Genomic DNA, 19250 nt, shown 5'->3' with positions numbered 1-19250 from the left:
ACTTACTAGACACCTAGGCTGTAGACTATTTTTCTAGGCTACAAACCTGTAGAGCATATTACTGTACTGAATATGGCAGGTAACTGTAACACAATGGTGTATTCGTGTATCTCAACATAGAAAAGGTACAGTAAAAATATGGTATAAAAGGTAAAAGATGAATAGGGCACTTCCCATGAATGGAGCTTGCGGGACTGGCAGTTGCCCTGGGTAAGTCAGTGAATGAGTGGTGAGTAAATGTGAAGGTCTAGGAATCACTGCACACTACTGTAGACTTTAGAAACACTGTACAGTTGACTACAGTGTTTTATAAAAAATATTTTTCTTTCTTCAATAACAAATTAACCTTAGCTTACTATAAATTTTCAACTCCATAAACGTTTTGATTCTTTTGCAATAGCAGCTTAAAACACATTGCATAGCTATACTAAATATTTTCTTTCTTTATATCCTTATCCTATAAGCTTTTTTCTATTTTTAAACTTAAAAAATGTTAACTTCATAAACTCTTTATTAAAAACTAAGACACAAACGTATGCATTGGCCTAGGCCTACACAGGGTCAGGACCCTCAATATCACTGTCTTCCACTTCTGCATCTCGTCCCACTGGAAGGTCTTCAGGGGCCATAACACTTATGGAGCTGTCACCTCCTGGAATAACAATGCCTTCTTCTGGAATCCTCCTGAAGGACTTGCCTGAGGCTGTTTTACAGTTAACTTTTTTTTTTAATAAGTAGGAGTGCAATCTAAAATAACCATAAAAAGTATAGTGTAGTAAATACATAAACCAGTAACATAATCATTTATTATCATTATCAAATATTATGTACCATACATAATTGTATGTGCTAGAATTTTATACGACTGGCCGTGGAGGTTTGTTGACACCAGCATCACCACAATTTTGTATTTTGTTGTGCTATGACCTCACTAGGTGGTAGGAATTTTTCAGCTCATTATAATCTTATGGGAACCCTGTTATATATGTGGTTCATTGTTGACCAGAATGTTACGGGGCACATGACCGTATATATATTTGTATATACATGTGTACCTAACCATATATTAATATATGTATGTATGAATATACCATTTAGGTACAAATACATGCTCTAGTCAATGCTTATTTACATTTCCTCTGAGAGCCTATATTTGAATTCAAGAAAGTGGAGTGTGTCTGGACCTGGTCCCACTGCAGGATTCTCAGTGCTCAAAGAGACATTGGAGGTGTGGAGACAACACTGTTTAGATGTTGGCTACCTCTGGGAGAGTGGGTCTGGGGAGAGGCGAAGGGGAGCTTCCTTTTATACTCAGTGCATACTTAACAAAGGAAAAAGAAAAGTATCCTCTCCTCCTCTGACTTGGTCTCCCTTACTCTGTCTCAATGGGGAACAGGACCTTCTCCTGGCAGCTGCCTATGTTTTGGATGCCCAGTACAACAGAAATGTTCCATTTGAAACTCACCTCAGGCCATCAGGTAACTAACATGTTAAACCATCATGTAGAACCACCTGTCCTTCAGCACTTGATACTCTTGAACTTGAACCCAAACTGAAGGCATTGTTTACACAGATATTTTAAGAAGTATATAGGGTACAGCACATAGATTTGGACGTAATCCAATACTTTTTTTTTTTTTTTGAGACAGGGTCTTGCTTTGTTGCCTGGGCTGGAGTTCAGTGGTGTGATCATGGCTCACTGCAGCCTTGAACTCCGGGGCTCAAGTGATCCTCCCACCAAGGCCTGGGATTAGATATGTGAGCCACCATGCCTGGCTGAATTTTTTTTTTTTTTTTTGAGTTATAAGAGCATGGGCCTCACACGCAGGGAAGCATTCAATAAATAGATTAAGATCAGACAAATGAGTAAAATGAGCAATACCCAGCATAGAAGCTAGGGCATTCAAGGGAAGAACTTGCCATTGTCTTTTCCTTTTATGTCATCCTCTTAGAGTTACCTCAAGTGAAAAGGCTTTTTTGTCCTGTCCATTGTTTTGTGATGCAATCCATATGTTTGCTGTTCTCATGGGAATTCAGCTTTTTCTCTATCACCCCCTACAGGTGCTCAGCCTGTTTATCACTAGGGCTCAGCCTCAGGGCCTCCCAAGGCAGCCAATACCTCATCCCTGGATGTTGCCGAGCATGTTTGGGGTACTGTCCCCACCTGGGGAGAGACTGGCATGACCTTTTGCCAGATCTCTTCTGAGTCTATCATGTTAAGATGGGATGATGTACATTTTAAAATTGGATTAGGCCACCATGCCACATCATAATAGGCCCCTTTAACTGAGGGTTTAATCTGTGTCCGTCACTGTTCAAGTCCTCTGCAAGTATTCTCTTATTACTATCACAACAACCCCATGGGAAGGTATAATCTTAGCTTGAGACTGTTAAGAAAATGTGCTTTGAGATATGATGATATGCTTGATTTTTTTGTGTTAGTGTTTGTAGTATATGATCATTAAATACTGCCTCCTGCTCCCTAGAATTTAAAGGAAACATGACTAAGCCTTAACTTTCTTATTTTACCCAGCATTAGTTCTTTAAAGAGATGTTTGGGTGCTGTGTAGCTCCTGTTCGTTGTTTATAATCACTTTTGTCTTTTTCTTCTCCAGACGTTACTATTTTTATAACCACTAGACAACGCAGGTTGCCGCATACTTCTTTATTTGTGTAGACCTCGCTCTTGCCCTGTTTGAAGAGCCTGAGTTGCTTCCCCTGCCTTTCTTGGTAAGCAAGCCATAGCAGATGGCTAGCCAGATTTGGTCATAGATGATTGGGCCTTGTGCCTCTTCTTTTTTTCCCCTCAAATTTCAACAAATATGAATTAGATGTTATTTATTTTTTTTGCTGGGGGATTAGAGAAGTTCTGTCTACTCACCAAACACATGCTTCCTTCATAACGCATTTTAAGTGCAGTGGGAGATTTTGGTCTTCTGTGCACACACACACAAAATCAGAGATGGTTCAATGATGTTTTCAAAGCCAATTTACTTACTGCCAAGTAGATGATGTTCTCATATAGTGTAATATGCAACTTGTACATGCCAAATTTTCAGCTTTTTTTCATAGTCATAAATTATTAGAGTATTTATTGGTGCTTAGGGGCTGATCACATTTGATTTTGAGTAATGTATCAAATTCACCAGCCAATCCAGAGAGGTCTAAATAGTAGACCAGTGCCCTGCCCATGTTGATTTCTGATTCGTCATTACTCTTACCTCTGTCTTAATAGCTGTCATTTGCTCCCTGCTTGCTATCTGCTGGGTGATCTCAATGCTTTCTCTGTATTCTCCTTAAGCCTTACAGGGACTCAATGGGATGTGCCTGCTGTTATTATACCCATTTTAACAGATAAGGAAGCTGAGCCTAGAAAGATTGTATAACTTGTCCAAGGTTACTAGGCAACAAAGGCAGAACTAGGCTTCAAGCCTAAGCCTGATTTCAAAGCTTTTGCTTTTTAACAACCACACAGACCCTTTTTTATTCTTCCTTATTTCAGTTATCAATTGCACAAACATATTTACAAACCATCCTAAAACTCAAACACTTAAAACAAGGGTTGGGAAACCATGGCCTGTGGGACAAATTCAGCTGCTGCTTATTTTTGTACAGCCTATGAGCTAAGAATGGTGCTACAAATGGAATGTTTGTGTGTTCCCAAAATTCGTATTTCAAAACCTAGTCCCAGTGTGGAGGTATTTGGAGGTGATCAGATCATGAGGGCAGAGCCCATCTCATGAATGGGATTAGTCCCCTCATAAAAGATGCTTCAAGGAGCTCCCTTGCCCCTTCTGTCAAGTGAGAACGCCACAAAAAAATGGCTGTCTGTGAACCAGAAAGTGGGCCCTCATCAGACACCAAATTTGACAGTGCTTTGATCTTGGACTTCCCAGCCTCCAGAGCTGTGAGAAATAAATTTCTGTTGTTTATGAGCCACCCAGTCTATGGTATTCTGTTATAGCAGCCTGATCAGACTAAGACAAATAGTTTTTACATTTTAAAATGACTAGGAAAAAGGACACTGAAGATTAATATTTTGTGACACATGGAAGTGATATGAAATACAAATTTTGCTGTCTGCAAATAATGTTTTATGGGAACATAGCCACACTTATTCATTTATGTGTTGTCTTTGGCTGCTTTGGAGCTACATCAACAGTTTAGTGGTTGTGACAGAGACTGTAAGACTTGCAAAGCTTCACATGTTTACTTTAACAGAAAGAGTTCACTAACCCCTAGCTTTAGAGAACAACAGCCTTTTATTATCTCCCATGACTCTGTGGGACATTGGCTCAGGTGGTGTGGCTGGGGTGGTAGATGTCTGGAAGCTCTTAGATCTCTGGAGGCTGGAACATCCAAGGTAGCTCTCTCACGTGGCTGGCAGGAGCTGCTGGCTGTAGCTGTGGCCCCGGCCCTCTTCTATGTAGCTGCTCCACGTGGCTTAGGCTTTTCCCAGTGGGTGGCTGGGTCCAGGAAGGAGCATCCCAGTGTGCTGCACCATCAAACCTCTGCTTGCATCACACTTGCTGATGTCCTGTTGTCAATCACATGCCAAAACCTGAGTCAACTTGGGAGGCCACTGCAAAGGGGGTGAAAACTGTAAGTGTGGCTCACTGGGGCTGCCCAAGTGACATCCACCAACTGTCTTACAATAAAGATCCGGCAATTAATGAATTCTCTGGATAGAAGACTTTTATCCCAATAACAGTCAACACAAACACAAAATCTGAAGAAACAGAGCTGTGCATTCACAAACCTGGACAGAGTGTTGTCTGTCCCTCCTTAGCACTGGTCCACTCTGGCCAAGGTAGGAATCCCACAGAGCGGTCTTAGCCATTTGCCTCTTTTCCTGAGTCCTCATCCCCTGTCTGTTATTGGTCATGTATAACTTTGGGTTGGCTGCCTGAGTTTCAGAGTGTTCCTTCAGCCAGCCCTTGTACTGTAAATCTCCAAAGTCCAGTGTGTTCTGAGGGCTTTGGCCCCCATCCAGCATTACCACGCAAGTCTTGTTTTAAGCAAGGATGTCCTGAAATTGCCTAAGGCCCTTTTGCAAAGCTGGACTTGACATTGGGTCTCTATAGCTCTTCAAGAGTCAACAGACTGAGAGCTAGAACATTTGCAAGGGGCTGCAGCCCAGTCTGTGCACAGACCCATGAGGGCTGGAACTAGGGGGCAATGATAGTGTCCCCTGCTGCTTTCAGGCCCACAGCCAGCCCCTTCCTCCTGTCTCTAGCTCTCACTCAAGACTTTTCCCTCTTTTTAGCCTAAGTCAAGTTGTCCCTTTCTCCATCTCTTCCTATCTTCCACCTGTCTCTCCCCATTGATGGAGGAACGTGCCCTTGTTAGGAAGTTGTTACTGCATCCCAACAGCCTCAGGCAAACCTTGGGCTGCAGTCATGGGCTTCAAGTCTAGCAGGTACAAGAGTCTGGAGTTGGCACCCGTAATCTACAGAGGGAGGCCCATCAGGACTTCGGTCTTGATCTCAGTGGGCTCCATCCTCGTCTCTAACCAGCCTCATATAGGCAGCAGGGCTGCAGTGGCAGTGATGTTTATGGAAGGACCCATTATTCCCAAACACATCTTTGGGGAATTCCCTTACCGTTAGAGAAATGGGACTTCTAGGTGTCTGGAATTTGAACATGGGGAATTTGAGAGCATAGACGATCTCTGCCTCTGACCTCCCTCTTTTCTGGGGAAATGTGTTCTTTGTCCTCAGCCTGCTGGTGCAGCCCCTCCCAGGAATCCCTGCCAGTGTGGGTCATGGAGATTGTGACTCAGTGGCATATTTCCCTTTCAGAGGAAGAAGCCATTCTAACCGGCAGAAAATGTTGCTGCAATTTTCAGTAAAATTAAGGGACATGGCAAATTCTCAGAGGGTGCCAGGCAGGAAAGGTAGGGTAGTGGCAGGGGACAGGGGGTGGTACTGGATAACTAAAGCTGAGCCTCCCCATGGCAAGCCCTCGTGCTCAGCCTCTGTTTTCTCCTTGCAGGCCACCTCAATAGCAGAAGTACTCTGCCTGACTGCATACTTTGGCAGACTGGTACATTTTGCAAAAGTCACTCCTCAAATGGTTTTCTGGAAGGATACAAAAGACATCTGCACCATGGTAACCATAGTGGCGAGTGTTCATTGTAGTACCTGTAAGAGTTTATGACCGAAGGCAGGAGCCATGAAGAAAAAAGACTCAATAGATTTGCTTTTGATGAAACAACAACACTTCCATACGGTGAACGCCATAAGCACAACTGCAAGCAAACCACAAACTGAAGAACAAATAGGGCAAAATGTGGCAGTGCAGACATTTCTGCATATCAAGAGCACTTCCAAATTACAGGAAAAAAAAGATATCTCAATAGATAATTTTGCTGAAGATAAGTGAAGGCAACTCATAAGGAAAAAATATGTAAAATGGCCGATAGGAAAGATGTTTAACGTCACTAATTAAAAATTATAGAATAAAACAACAATAAAATACCATGTGTTTGCCTATAAAACAATCTTAGCAAGATTGAAAACAAACTTTTTGTAATTTCAATTTTTAGTTTAGATTCAGGTGGTACATGTGCAGGTTTGTTACATGGGTATATTTCGTGATGGTGAGGTTTGGGGTACAACTGATCCCATCACTCAGGTAGTGAGCCTAGAATCCAGCAGGTAGTTTTTCAACCCTTCCCCTCCTCTGTCCCTTCCCCTCAGGAGTCCCCAGTGTCTACTGTTGCCATCTTTGTGTCCATGAGTACCCAGTGTTTAGCTCCTACTTATAAGTGACAACATGCAGTATTTGGTTTTCTGTTCTCTGTTAATTCACTTAGGATGATGGCCTCTGGCTGCATCCATACTACTGCAAAGGACATAATTTCATTCTTTTTAAATGACTGCATAGTATTCCATGGTGTATATGTACCACATTTTCTTTGCCTAACCCGCCATTGATGAGCACCTAAGTTGCTTCCATGTCTTTGCCATAAAACAAATGTTCTTACACCCTACAGGAGAGAGGAATAAAACTGTCTTTCTGGAAGGCTCTTTGGCAGCTCCTTTCAAAAGCCTTGAAGGTGAATATATTTTAACCCTGGACTTCCATTCCTGGGAATTTATCTGTAGGAAAGAAGGATGCATTCAGAGATTTAGCCACAAAACTGGTGGTGGCTGACTGTTTATAATATTGAAAAATTGGAAACAACCTGATTTCCAGACAAAAATTATAAGACATATGTCTTAAGTAGAATGTGATATATTCATGCGGCCTCCTGTGCTGTCCTCTCACTCCTCTGCTCCATCTGTTATTGGAAAGGCCCTGGGAATGAGACCTGCCTTTTTAGCCTGGCCTGCAAAGCCACCTTCCATAGGTCCTCATCACTTTCTGCTGCTTCCCTTTGCCCCCACTCCCAGGACCCTCTGCTTCCCAACATGCCAGCCCAGTACTTCCTCAAGAGTCCTTTTATTCTATCTTCTTGTCTAGCTCTTGACCTTCCTGAGTTTTTATTAAAGCTCTGCTGTGCTGTAGGTTACATCAGAGAGTGCCTCCTCCATGAAGCCCCTCAAATATCTTAACCCTTGGTGATCCACCTGTCCTCGCTCCCCTGGGACAGCCACACTGGTTTCCTCCAGTGCGGCAGTTGTGAACAGCCTCATTTCTTAGCTGTTTCCCCCGCCTGTGGGCGGCAAGCCACTCAGGTGCCAAGGCAAGAGACTGAAGGCAAAAACTGTTCCAGTATAATAAAGAAAATATACAGAATAAGAACAGTTATACTAGAAATAGATTATAGATATGATTATATATGAATATCATTAATCATTAGTTTGTTAACATTACTCTTTATTCCAACATTATAATAATCTTTGTTCTACAATTATAACTTAGGAAAAACCAGGCCATACAGAGATAGGAGCTGAAGGGACACGGTGAGAAGTGACTGGAAGACAAGAGCGTGAGCCCTCTGTTACGCCTGGAAAAGGCCACTAGAGGGCTCCCTAGTCTAGCGGTAACGCCAGCACCTGGGAAGACGCCCCTTACGTAGTGGACCTCGGTCTAGCGGTAGCGTCAGTGCCAATGGAAGGCACTATGGAGTCTCCCTTTCCTTGGGGGAGTTAGAGAAGACTGCTGTACCACCTCTTGTGGAAGGCCTGACATCAGTCAGCCCCGCCCACAGCCATCTGGAGCCCGGAACGTCTCCCGGTGATGCTGTGCTTCAGCGGTCACGCTCCTGGTCCACTTTCATGTTCCACCCTGTACACCTGGCTCTGCCTTCTAGATAGCAGTAGCAGAATTAGTGAAAGTACTAAAAGTCTTTGAAATGCATAGAAGAAATAATGGAATAAGCTGTCCTCTCTCTCCGCCTCACTGCCAAACAGGGAGGGCCCCCTGTCCGGTGGACACGTGACTCGTGACCTTATCAATCATTGGAGATGACTCACACTCCTTACCCTGCCCCTTTTGCCTTGTGTCCAGTAAATACCAGCACAGCCAGGTATTTGGGGCCACTATAGGTCTCCGCGTCTAGGTGGTAGTGGTCTCCCGGGCCCAGCTGTCTTTTCTTCTCTTTGTCTTGTGTCTTTATTTCTACGATCTCTCATCTCTGCACACGAGGAGAAAAATCCACAGACCCTGTAGGGCTGGACCCTACACCCGTCCCGTGCGGCGTGCCCTTTGAGGGGAAGGAGCTCACTAGATCCTCTGTGCCTTACCACCAAAGGGGCTAAATTCAAGTTTTTTTGATGATGGTACGTTGTTCTTTTCTACTTATATTTTTCTAAAATACACTAGGTTCTTCTTTTGGCCATCTTCACCTTAATCTCTTGCCCATAAACCTGACATTAATAAAGATTAATAGGGGTTGTCTGTATTCTAGATATTCTCATCTCTGCTACTAGGCTACACCTCCTTTCTTTTACATGTCAAATTGAAGAGAAGGTCAATAGGGTGTAGTGTGGAAGGATGTCCCAGTGTGATTAATAGCAAGGGCTCAGCCCTCAGACTGTCTGGGTTCCAGTCCCAGCTCTGCCCTGGATAGCTGTGTGATCAGGGGCTACATGCTTACCCTCTCTGTGCCTCAAGCTCCTCCTCCAGCAATAGTGCCCACCTAATTGGTGTGATGAGTCTAAAATCATCTACAAGAGGTGCTTGTTATAGTACATGGAACACAGTAAAACGTCAAACATTAGTTATTATTAATGTCATATTACAAAAGTGGTACTATGCTGTCTATGAAACGTGCTTTTTCACATAACATTGTACCTCTCCTGGGTTGGTGAACACCCATCCACTGTCCTTGGACAGTGTAATACTGACATCTCTGGCCTGTGTCTCTCACAGCTGACCTTGATCGATCTGATTATCTGTGGGTCCCTGGAAGCTATTAACATCCGCAGCATCAGATGTTCAAGGGCCTTAAGGCCAGTCTTCCTAATTAACTTCCCTGAAAGTCATCAGGTAAGCATATGATTTAGGATACGTGATGGTTTGTTTTTGCAGAAAGTTAGCTGGTTTCTTGTAAATAAAGTAACATTTTGTCTCCATAGATCTGAAGGGCTTTCCAAAGCCTCCAGAACACCCTGCCCGATATCCTCTACGTCTTCTATTGTTCATGTTCAGTGTGCTGATGTTCTGCCTGATGGCCTTGAAGCTTTTTGGGAATCGATGAGCACACTTCTCTGGAAGTTTCTGCCTGGGAATTCTCCCATATTTAGGTTGAGCCTGTTGGCGGCACAATCTGTCACCAAACACAATCTTCCGTGTTCAAACACTGCAGGAGTGCTCTTGAAAGGGAAAAAGTGTATCAATGTATTAATTTACGTGTGTGGTTTTCACTTTATGTTTTTGGTTCCTCTTTAGTGGTCTGAAAACAGCAGAGGGATCGCCTTAGTTTGAAAACATTCTGGAGATAGCATTTGAGCTCTACGTGCTGGTCACTACAGCGAACAGCCCTGACATCATGTCCGCGCATCCTTGATCCGTGTTCATGAACATCTTTTACCATAACAGAATTCACACTATTCAAAGCGGCTGTCTCCTGACTCTAGTAGGGCTGTGAGAGGACAAAGAGTGATTTTCTGTTTAGTCCTATTCACTGTAAAAGTTTTGAAGAATATAAAATTTTACACCACTAGTAGCCTATCCTCTCTACTTAACACTAAATTTAAATGAATTCTTTCAAAATGGAAAGGAACAGGAGACATCTCTTGAGATACAATTCTTAATATTTGAGCCCACTTTCTATTCTGGAATCTTCTTTGAGTCTTGAATTTAAAGACATAAGCCATCTTTGTAAAGGAATCATGTCTGGTTCTCCTAAGCATTGATGCAGTTTTTTGGCTACATCAAACAGGAAATAAATGTAAACATCACTAATTGTTGGGGTGATCAGACCCAACACCAGGTTGTGGGGGTGACAAAGTCCGGTGGAGTCAAAGGATTGAGAAAAGACAGTTTGAGAGACAGAAGTGGGACCAAGGGGCCATCGCAATCATGGAGGCTGCAAAGGCCCCAAGCTCTGGGAGCCCAGTGCTATTTATTGGTAATCCAGCAAAGAAACAGGTGGTGAGAATGTGGAGGTTGAAAGGGCGCATTGCATTAAGCACATGATTTACACCTGTGATGGTTTAGCATTTGCTCTGCTACTTGAGATAATGGAGAGCATGTTCTTTTAACTCAAGATACAGTCGATCCTGGGAGAGCAAGGAGCATGGAGCCAGCAAGTGTAGACACATTCCAGAGCCACGAGCCCTGGATTCTATCCAAGTCACGAGGGGTTTTATGCCCTGGGCTTAGATTATGGTGCATCAGGGTAGCCTTCCACCCTTTAGCACAGAGCTTGGTGTTCCAAAGGCCACAAGGGGTTTTAGACCCTGGACCCCAGACATGTTCCAAGACTCTTTTACCTTATGTCAGACTTGCAAGCCCTGCCTCAGCTTCTCCCAACACTCAGCTTTTTCCCAACAGTAATTGCCACCTTGCTTGCAAAATGCCAATTCTCCACACGTGTGGAAATTACTTAGGAGAAAATCCTCATGGTTTTTTCTAATGACTTCTTGTTATGGATTTACCTCATGCATAAGGGTAAAGTTATTAAGTGGTACTGCACAGAGTAGCTAGCTCTCCAGCTCTAGAGAGTGGGCAGAGCCTCACTGCAAACGTCAGTCCACATCTGCTCCAATAGTGACCTCAGAGAGGCAGGTTTTCTGTCATCTTGTGATGTGTAGTTTCATCAGATCAACTTGTTCTTGGTTGTTGCTCACTCTTGGGCCTGGCCTTGGCCCTGGCCCTGCTTATGTTCTCTTGGGTCTTTCCTCAGACCCCTGGCTGACAGCCTAGCCAGCACCCCTTGACGTCCCCTCCTGTAGGAAATTAAGTTTCCATTAAAGGTAGAGTGAGCACCTGTCACAACTTGCCCTTCCACAGTTATCACCGGGTACCTTTCATGCATCGTCCCTGGGTGGTTAGAATATGATCTGGCCCCAGCCAAGGCAGTTGGGTGTTCCACAAGCAAGGATTACCTGACTTTGCAGTGCACAGCCCTCTTCCCAGCCATGCTTCTTATTCTCTTTGTAATTCCTAGCAAGTCACTGTCCTTTCTAGGCCTCAATTTTCTCACTGTGAAGGGAGAAAACTGAATTGGGAGATCACTAAGGTCCTGCCACTGTGAAAATTGGTGCCTCTGTAAGGTACTAAGAATTTGAGAAGGGCAGGTGTGAAGCAAGCTGTTCAGCATTAGGGATGGTGATGGCTCTGAGGCCCCATCACACCCTATGGGGGAGAGCGAATGTTACAGGAGGCTTTCTGGTGCCTCGTGCACATGGACTGTGCATGTGGGATTTTGCCTAAGGTCAGCCTTATATGCATTGTGGAACTAGGGTATGGAAAACCATGAAACATGATTATTTTCTTCTAGCATGCCTGTCTATGACTTCAACTGGTGGTATTCTTTGTACTTTATAATCTACATTATCATTAATACCTACATCTTCAAGTCTGTCTTTCTGGCCATGGTGTACAGCAATTATAGGAAGCATTTTCACATACTGTGTGTGTGTGTATGTGTTTTATAATGATGAACAGAACTTGTTATTTACCCAATTCTATTATCTATCATAATAGTAAATTAGCTACTATAATAGACAAAAGTATGACTCTCAGTTAAATAAGAGATTTTTTAAAAATCTTGTTACAAAAGAAAAAAATAAAAAAAAAAACATATGTGTTTATACCCTTAGATAACTTCCCTCCTCCCCGAGTCAATTTAAATCTTTATCCCACCTCAAAAACAGCCCAGATTGACCCCTGGGAACATCCAGGAAAGCAATGAAGAGAGGGGTGAAATGCTCTAGGCCAAGAACTCCCAGCCTGCAGGCCTCAAAACCCTTGGAGGCTGCAGTTTTGGTCACATCCGTGAGTCTTTTTGAGAGTACGCTGCTCCTGATACTCGGACCGCTGCACTCCAAATGACCCCACAGCCAACCCCATGCTTTATGACAATGGCAGTGGAGGAGGAGAACAGACCACTTGATTCTCCTGATGGAGATTTTCTCTTTTCTCCCCATCAAGTCTGGATTTTCATCTCCAGGGTAACAAGGTACAGGAAGAGCAATCAATTGCTGCTGCAGCCAGTAATAACCAACCCAAGCCAGTTTATGGAAGCCCACAGGAAGCTTCTCTGAGCAGTATAGGTAAATCAATGTAGACCCACAACAGTGTTTTCCCCACTGGACCTGGTGATGCCACTTGGAGGGAAAACAGGTGGGCCCAGCCCGAACTCAAACACTGTCTGCCCTGAACCCTCAGCAATCCACACCTAAGTGGCTGAAGTCAGGGGACTTCATGCTGCTAATGTCAGGGGACTTCGTGCTGCTCAGATCAGTGGCTCTCAAGTCGACCTCCATTCTGAACATGGCATTGGGAAGGGGTCTCTCTGCCAAATCGGCTCCTGCTGTATATTTGGGAGTCACACAGACACATCTACTACCTCTAGCGTCCCTCAAGAGTTTGCTGCTGCACAAATACAAAATCAAGTCGTCCTGGTTTCTCAGTGTCTTTCCTGATGCTGTTGTAGATGAGTAATGCCTGCTTGCTTTGCCTAGGCTCAGGGCACTGTGCTCCTAGGACTAGTGGCCACAACCTTGTCCTGCTGAAGGCCCGCAGGAAGCCCTTGGGACACGAGCACTTCCACTGTCTGGTGCCCTTGAACTGGTTATTTTAGGGAGATAGGGTGTGTCCAGCTATGGGCTGGTCTCTGTGGGGCTGTGACAATTCAAAGTGACAGTAAAGGGACTCAGTGTTAAAAGGTTCTCTGTGCCAGGGGTGCCTGGTGGCAGAGGCTGAGATGGATGGGTCCCAACACATCTGCCCTGCCTTACCTGTGCTCTCTAGCTACGCCCTCATCCATCTGAAGCATGTGGGTTGAAGGGGGAGGCAAGTAAGGCTATCCATGCACAAGGCTGCCCCACCCTGTGGTCTGGCAGTAGTGCATGTCTCTTTATTTTTATTTCTTTTTAAGCTCTGGGATACATGTGCAGAATGTGCAGGTTTGTTACATAGGTATATATGTGCCATGGTGGTTTACTGCACCCATCAACCCGTCATCTAGGTTTTAAGCCCCGAATGCATAAGGTATTTCTCCTAATGCTATCCCTCCCCTTGCCCCCACTCCCCGACAGGCCCCAGTGTGGATGTTCCCCTCCCTAGGTCCGTGTGTTCTCATTGTTCAACTCCCACTTATGAGTGAGAGCATGCAGTGATTGGTTTTCTGTTCCTGTGTTAGTTTGCTGAGAATGATGGTTTCCAGCTTCATCCATGTCCCTACAAAGGACATGAACTCATCCTTTTTATGGCTGCATAGTATTCCATGGTGTATTTGTGCCACATTTTCTTAATCCAGTCTATCACTGATGGACATTTGGGTTGGTTCCAAGTCTTTGCTATTGTGAATAGTGCCGCAATAAACATACGTGTGCATGTGTCCTTATGGTAGCATGATTTATAATCCTTTGGGTATATACCCAGGAATGGGATTGCTGGGTCAAATGGTATTTCTAGTTCTAGATCCTTGAGGAATCGCCACACTGTCTTCCACAATGGTTGAACTAATTTACACTCCCACCAACGTGTAAAAGCATTCCTATTTCTCCACATCCTCTCCAGCATCTGTTTCCTGCTGTAGACACTCGAGGGAATCTCCTGGTGTGTGGGTTGCAAAAACTGTGAGAAAAGCGTAGTATCTGGGCTGGATAGTACCGTCCCTCATGGCACAGTCCCTCGTGGCTTCCCTTGGCTAGGGGAGGGAGTTCCCCAGCCCCTTGCGCTTCCCTGGTGAGGTAACGCCCCACCCTGCTTCTAATCACCCTCCGTGGGCTGCACCCACTGTCTAACCAGTCCCAGTGAGATGAACCGAGTACCTCAGTTGGAAATACAGAAATCACTCACCTTCTGCATTGGACTTGCTGGCAGCTGCAGACTGGAGCTGCTCCTATTCAGCCATCTTGCCAGATCCCCTTTATTTCTATTTCTATTTCTTTTTTTCTTGCCCACTCTCTTGTCTCCTTTATCTGGCACTCCACTTGCCACAAAAGAACCATGCCTTCTCCACACGATCCTAGTAGAAATATCTCTCAGTGTCTCACCTGCCCTTAACACATCGTCTTTTCAATATAAACATAGGAAAGAGAATCTCTCTTTCTCTTTCTGGGCTCCTGTACTCAAAGGCCCATGAATTCCACCATCTCCTTGAAACTAAGCAGAGCTGGGGCTAGGAGGAGACACAGTGCTGCAGTGCTAGTGGCATTGTTTAAAGCCCTGAGGTCCAGCTGAGTTGCAAGCCAGCTGATCCCTTGGGAAGTCTAGCTGTATGAATCAATAAATGTTCCATTTTTACTTCAAAGAAAAAAGTTGACAGAGGGAGAACGAAAGGAAACAGGCCCTTTATAACAATACAGCCATCACTATGTAGAGACTACAATCCTCTAAAGAAGTCCTGCCTTAGGGGGCCCGGTCTAGGGACCTTTTGCCACTCATCAATCCAGAGGGAGCTGACTGAGTGACAGCTCTCCAGTGGGAGCAGGGTTGGGGGTGCTGACTGGGACCACAGTGGGGGCCTGGCAGCATGATGAAGCAAGAAAGCAAAGCTGGGCTCTAGTACCAAATCCACGTCCTAGGAAGGAACTCCACTTCTGGGACTAATGGCAGAAGCTCAGACTAAGACGTAATACGTGTTTGTCCAGAGTTGACAGCAGACTCCAAACAAGTTATCAGAAATGTGGAAGTAGGAAAGTATAGTTGAAGATGATGAAGGATTAGGATGCTCCCCTACCCATAAATGCATCAAGACCCCGAAAGCAGAATCCAGGGAAGGGTACTTGGAAAGAATGGCAGCCACAAGCTCTGCTTCCAGGGACCACAGCTCTGGGTTAGGAATTAGAACAGGATTCTGGGTCCATAAAGGTAAGCATCTAAGAGCAAGAAAGGGTTCCATGCTTTGGAGAAAGACCTGGGAATGAGAAAGGATGCAATATAGAAACAGCAAGTGGAGACCAAAGCAGGAGTCCAGTTCTGAATCTGGCACCACTGGGAGAAGAGTGACTTGACTCTGCAAGTGGGGTCCAGTTCAGATAAAGAATGAGGGTGGTTCACTCCAAGAGCAGAGACACTTTGGAAATCGCATGCCAGGACCACTCAGGTCGGGTTTAAAATATGAGTTTGTCCGGGTCAGCCTTGCTCCTTTTAGCTGGCTTAACATACCCCCTCTCTGGCCAGCACACCACTGAGCTGCCAGCCCGACTCTGTCAATGACATCACTCAACAGAGCCTTCTTGACTTGCTCCCCAAATGCTCCTATGTCAGTTTAGTTCCCACCCCATTGCTGCTTCCTGGTTCCATCCCCTATCCTGAACAATTCAAGATTTGCTCTTTCCTCCATGAAGCCCTGGCCCCTTGGCTGCTTCCTTGACTTGGATCTTCTCTTCCATTTCTCTCTGCACCAAGTGTTTCCTGTGGTGACTAAACACACAGATGTGGGAGGTGTAATAATTAAAGAAAGAGGAAAGAAACACGAAGGGTGGCTTGATGGTTAACAAGGACAGGTTTATTTTAGAAAACAAACCTAGGAGGGGGTTTTGGCCAAGTTAGGTTAGAGCCCCACTTTCTTACAGGCTAAGAGTTTTTAAGGATTCAGGGTGGGAGAGTTTACTAGAGGCTTGGACTGTTTTTGTGTCTCTTTGTTGTGCTTGTTTGGGAGGGAGAGTTGTGTGTTTTCATACACCTTTCTGCAACTGCAGGCAGACCCCCGAGTCTGCTTTTAGCTTCCCTATCTTAGTGGACCTGAAGGGAAAGGAATGTGCTTATTCAGGCCTACTGTTTTACTGGGGCCCATTGTATGACAGTGAAGTTTGGCAGTTACCCAAGAGAATTCCCCCCACCTGCCTCTGTGCCCGAGCTGTTTTATCTGTGTTTTACCATCTGCTCTTTCTGGCTGCTTGTAGTTAGAAGAGAAGTGATTCCCTTGAGATGCATGAGGCTAGAAAGGGAGCTAGAACTTAAAGCGGTGGTGTTTGTCCAAGATGACAGTGTTCCTGCTCTGTCAGGGGGATCAATGGGCCCAGACTTAGCGGGGGGTGTTGGAAGGCAGAGAATGGGATGTAGCAGGGTCTGAAGAGTTCCTTCCACTATGCGGCCATTCTCCTGGCTTAGGGATTCCCGGGTACCGTCGGGAAGGGGAAACATTGAAGGAAGTAAGGTTTCTAAACTTGTCATCGGGATAGAACTCGGGAAATACTCTCTCCCGACTGATCTTTCTTGGTTATATAGGCTGCCCTACAAATCTGTATACAGTTAAACACAAAGGATGCACAGGGAGTGGGTTCTGATAGCATATCTCTGATTTTTCCTAAGGAAGTGGTGCTCTTAGTAGTGAGTCTGAAGGAATAGTTTAGGTAGGATTATTTTCTGTGTTCCCTGCTGCCAAGGTGCTACCTGGAGGTTTTCTCTTTTGCTTGGAGACCTTTATGGCTGAGTTCTTCTCCACCCCACTCCCACTTTTCCTCTTCCTCTTGCTTCTAATTCTGCATTTGCTCAAAAAGTTTAATAACTATTAAACTGTTTACTCCGCCCTGTTTTTCATACCTCCTCCTTTACCCACCTCTGCCTTCTCCCAAGCAAACCAACCAGTGTTAAAATAATAATAATAATCTTTCTTATCTTTCTCCTAATCACATGGAAATGTGAATTTTTGACCTTTGTTTTTACAGTGTTGGGATTATTTTTTCACTTCCGCCTCTTGCTTTTCACATGTAATTGAACAGAGGAGAAGTGCTTCCAAGTCATTGCTGTAAACCAGACTCAATTTTTTAATGTGTAAAATATTTTGGGGTAAGAGTGTTTCAGAACTTCACTGCTGCCTGCTTGTTTGAGCACACACTTTGTTTCCCGCATGGAGTCACTGCCCGGGGGTGGCAGAACACCTTTTGCACACCCCTCGCCTGCCATTGAGCTTCATTCCTTGGATTCTGTCCCTGGGAGAGGGCTGGCTGAGTTTGTTTTTGTTTGGTTTTGTAGATAGATATGGACATTACTTTCCAAAACCGCTGTAGCAATTGTCAATCCCAGCGGCAACATTTGGGAGTATAATTTTTTCCCGGATGGGACCATGAGCCTAGTTTTGCAGCACTTGGGTTGATGGGGCCTGATAAAAATGGGTTACACAAAAATGGCTCGTTCATTAGGATTTCACAGAAAACCCTAAAGGGCATCCAGAATGCCGTTTAAACCAACCCATACCAGCATTACCTTGGGAATAAGGCATGAAGCACATTCTTGACCTATTCGTAGGTGGGAGGATCGCATTCATTCCACTCTCATAAGCAGCTAAATAAACTCACTATACAGTTAAACTTTACCCTTAAACAACTCTTATCATAACTTATAGCTATTTTTTTTTCTTTTTCTTTTTTTTTAGAGACAAGGTCTCACTCTGACACCCAGGCTGGAGTGCAGTGGTGTGATCACAGCTCACTATAACCTCGACAGTGAGATCCTGAGCTCAAGTGATCGTCTCCCCTCAGCCTCCCAAAGTGATGGAATTATAGGCGTGAGCTACTGTACCCGGCCACTGTTGCGGTTTTCAAAGGGAGCCCTCCTCTCCCCTACCACATTCTATATTAAGAAATTCCAAATTAAATGAAGAGATAAAAAATTCAAGGTTAATAAGTTAGTAACTGTTCATGTAATGATAATAAAAATAAGAGTCAATGTTGTAAGAGGTGTATTAAACCGTATAAATTGTCCTGGCTGAAGTGTGGGGGGCGAGGGTACCCCATTGACTGATGTATATGTAAAATAAAGTCAAAACTCTTGTTAATGTCTCAAAGACAACTACGAACAGAGTTAGGGTTCATTGGCTCACTGCCTCAAGGGAGCCAGCATGCTATGGGAAACATGTCTCCCTGAGAAAGCACTAGAAGGACTGGTTGTAGGATTCGGGTTTGTGTTAGGTCATTATATGGGCCAGGGTGTGGGGGTTCCAAGAAGCAGGCATTTGTTGTGGATTGGGTGCTGTCAGGAAGCAGGTATACATTTGTGAGTGGCCTTGTTTCATGAGAACATTCTGTGAAGTTGTTTATGTTCAACGAGACACGACCGCAGCCTAGTGACAGGCCAACTCTTGACTGTGAGGAGTTGCATTTCTCTTTCTCCCATGGAAGAAATTGAGTTCACAGAGGACAGATGATTTGACCAGCAGACCTGCGTCCCCCTCAACAGCTGGGTAACTCCCATTAGGTGTCCTGCCCTGTCAGACCCTCTTCACCCACCTTGAATGGTTGGTGTCAAGAAAACAACTGGCACTTAGAAATTAGTCCCTAGAGGTAAGGGAAATATGGCCAAACTGAAGAGTTATTTGGGACCTGTATTCATTTGCTAGGGCCACCATAAGAAATTACCCCAAACTGAGGGGCTTAAACAACAGAAATTTCTTTTTTCACAGCTCTGGAGGCTGAAGTCTGAGCTCAAGGTGTTGACAGGGTGGCCTCCTTCTGAGGGCCATGAAGTAAGAGTGTGTTCCAGGCCTCTCTCCTTGGCTTGCAGGTGGCTGTCTTCTCCTTGCCTCTCCACATTGTCTTCCCTCATACGTGCCTGTGTCCAGGTTTCCTTTTCCTGTAAGGACACTAGTCGTATTGAATTAGGGCCCACCCTAATCACCTCATTTTAACTTAATTACTTCTTTAAATACTCCATCTCCAAAATAAGGTTACATCCTGAGG

Source organism: Pan troglodytes, chromosome 12, assembly GCF_028858775.2.
Source record: "Pan troglodytes isolate AG18354 chromosome 12, NHGRI_mPanTro3-v2.0_pri, whole genome shotgun sequence".
Taxonomy (NCBI): Eukaryota; Metazoa; Chordata; class Mammalia; order Primates; family Hominidae; genus Pan; species Pan troglodytes.
The sequence above is the reverse complement of the archived record's forward strand: the minus strand, read 5'-3'. Positions refer to the sequence as shown.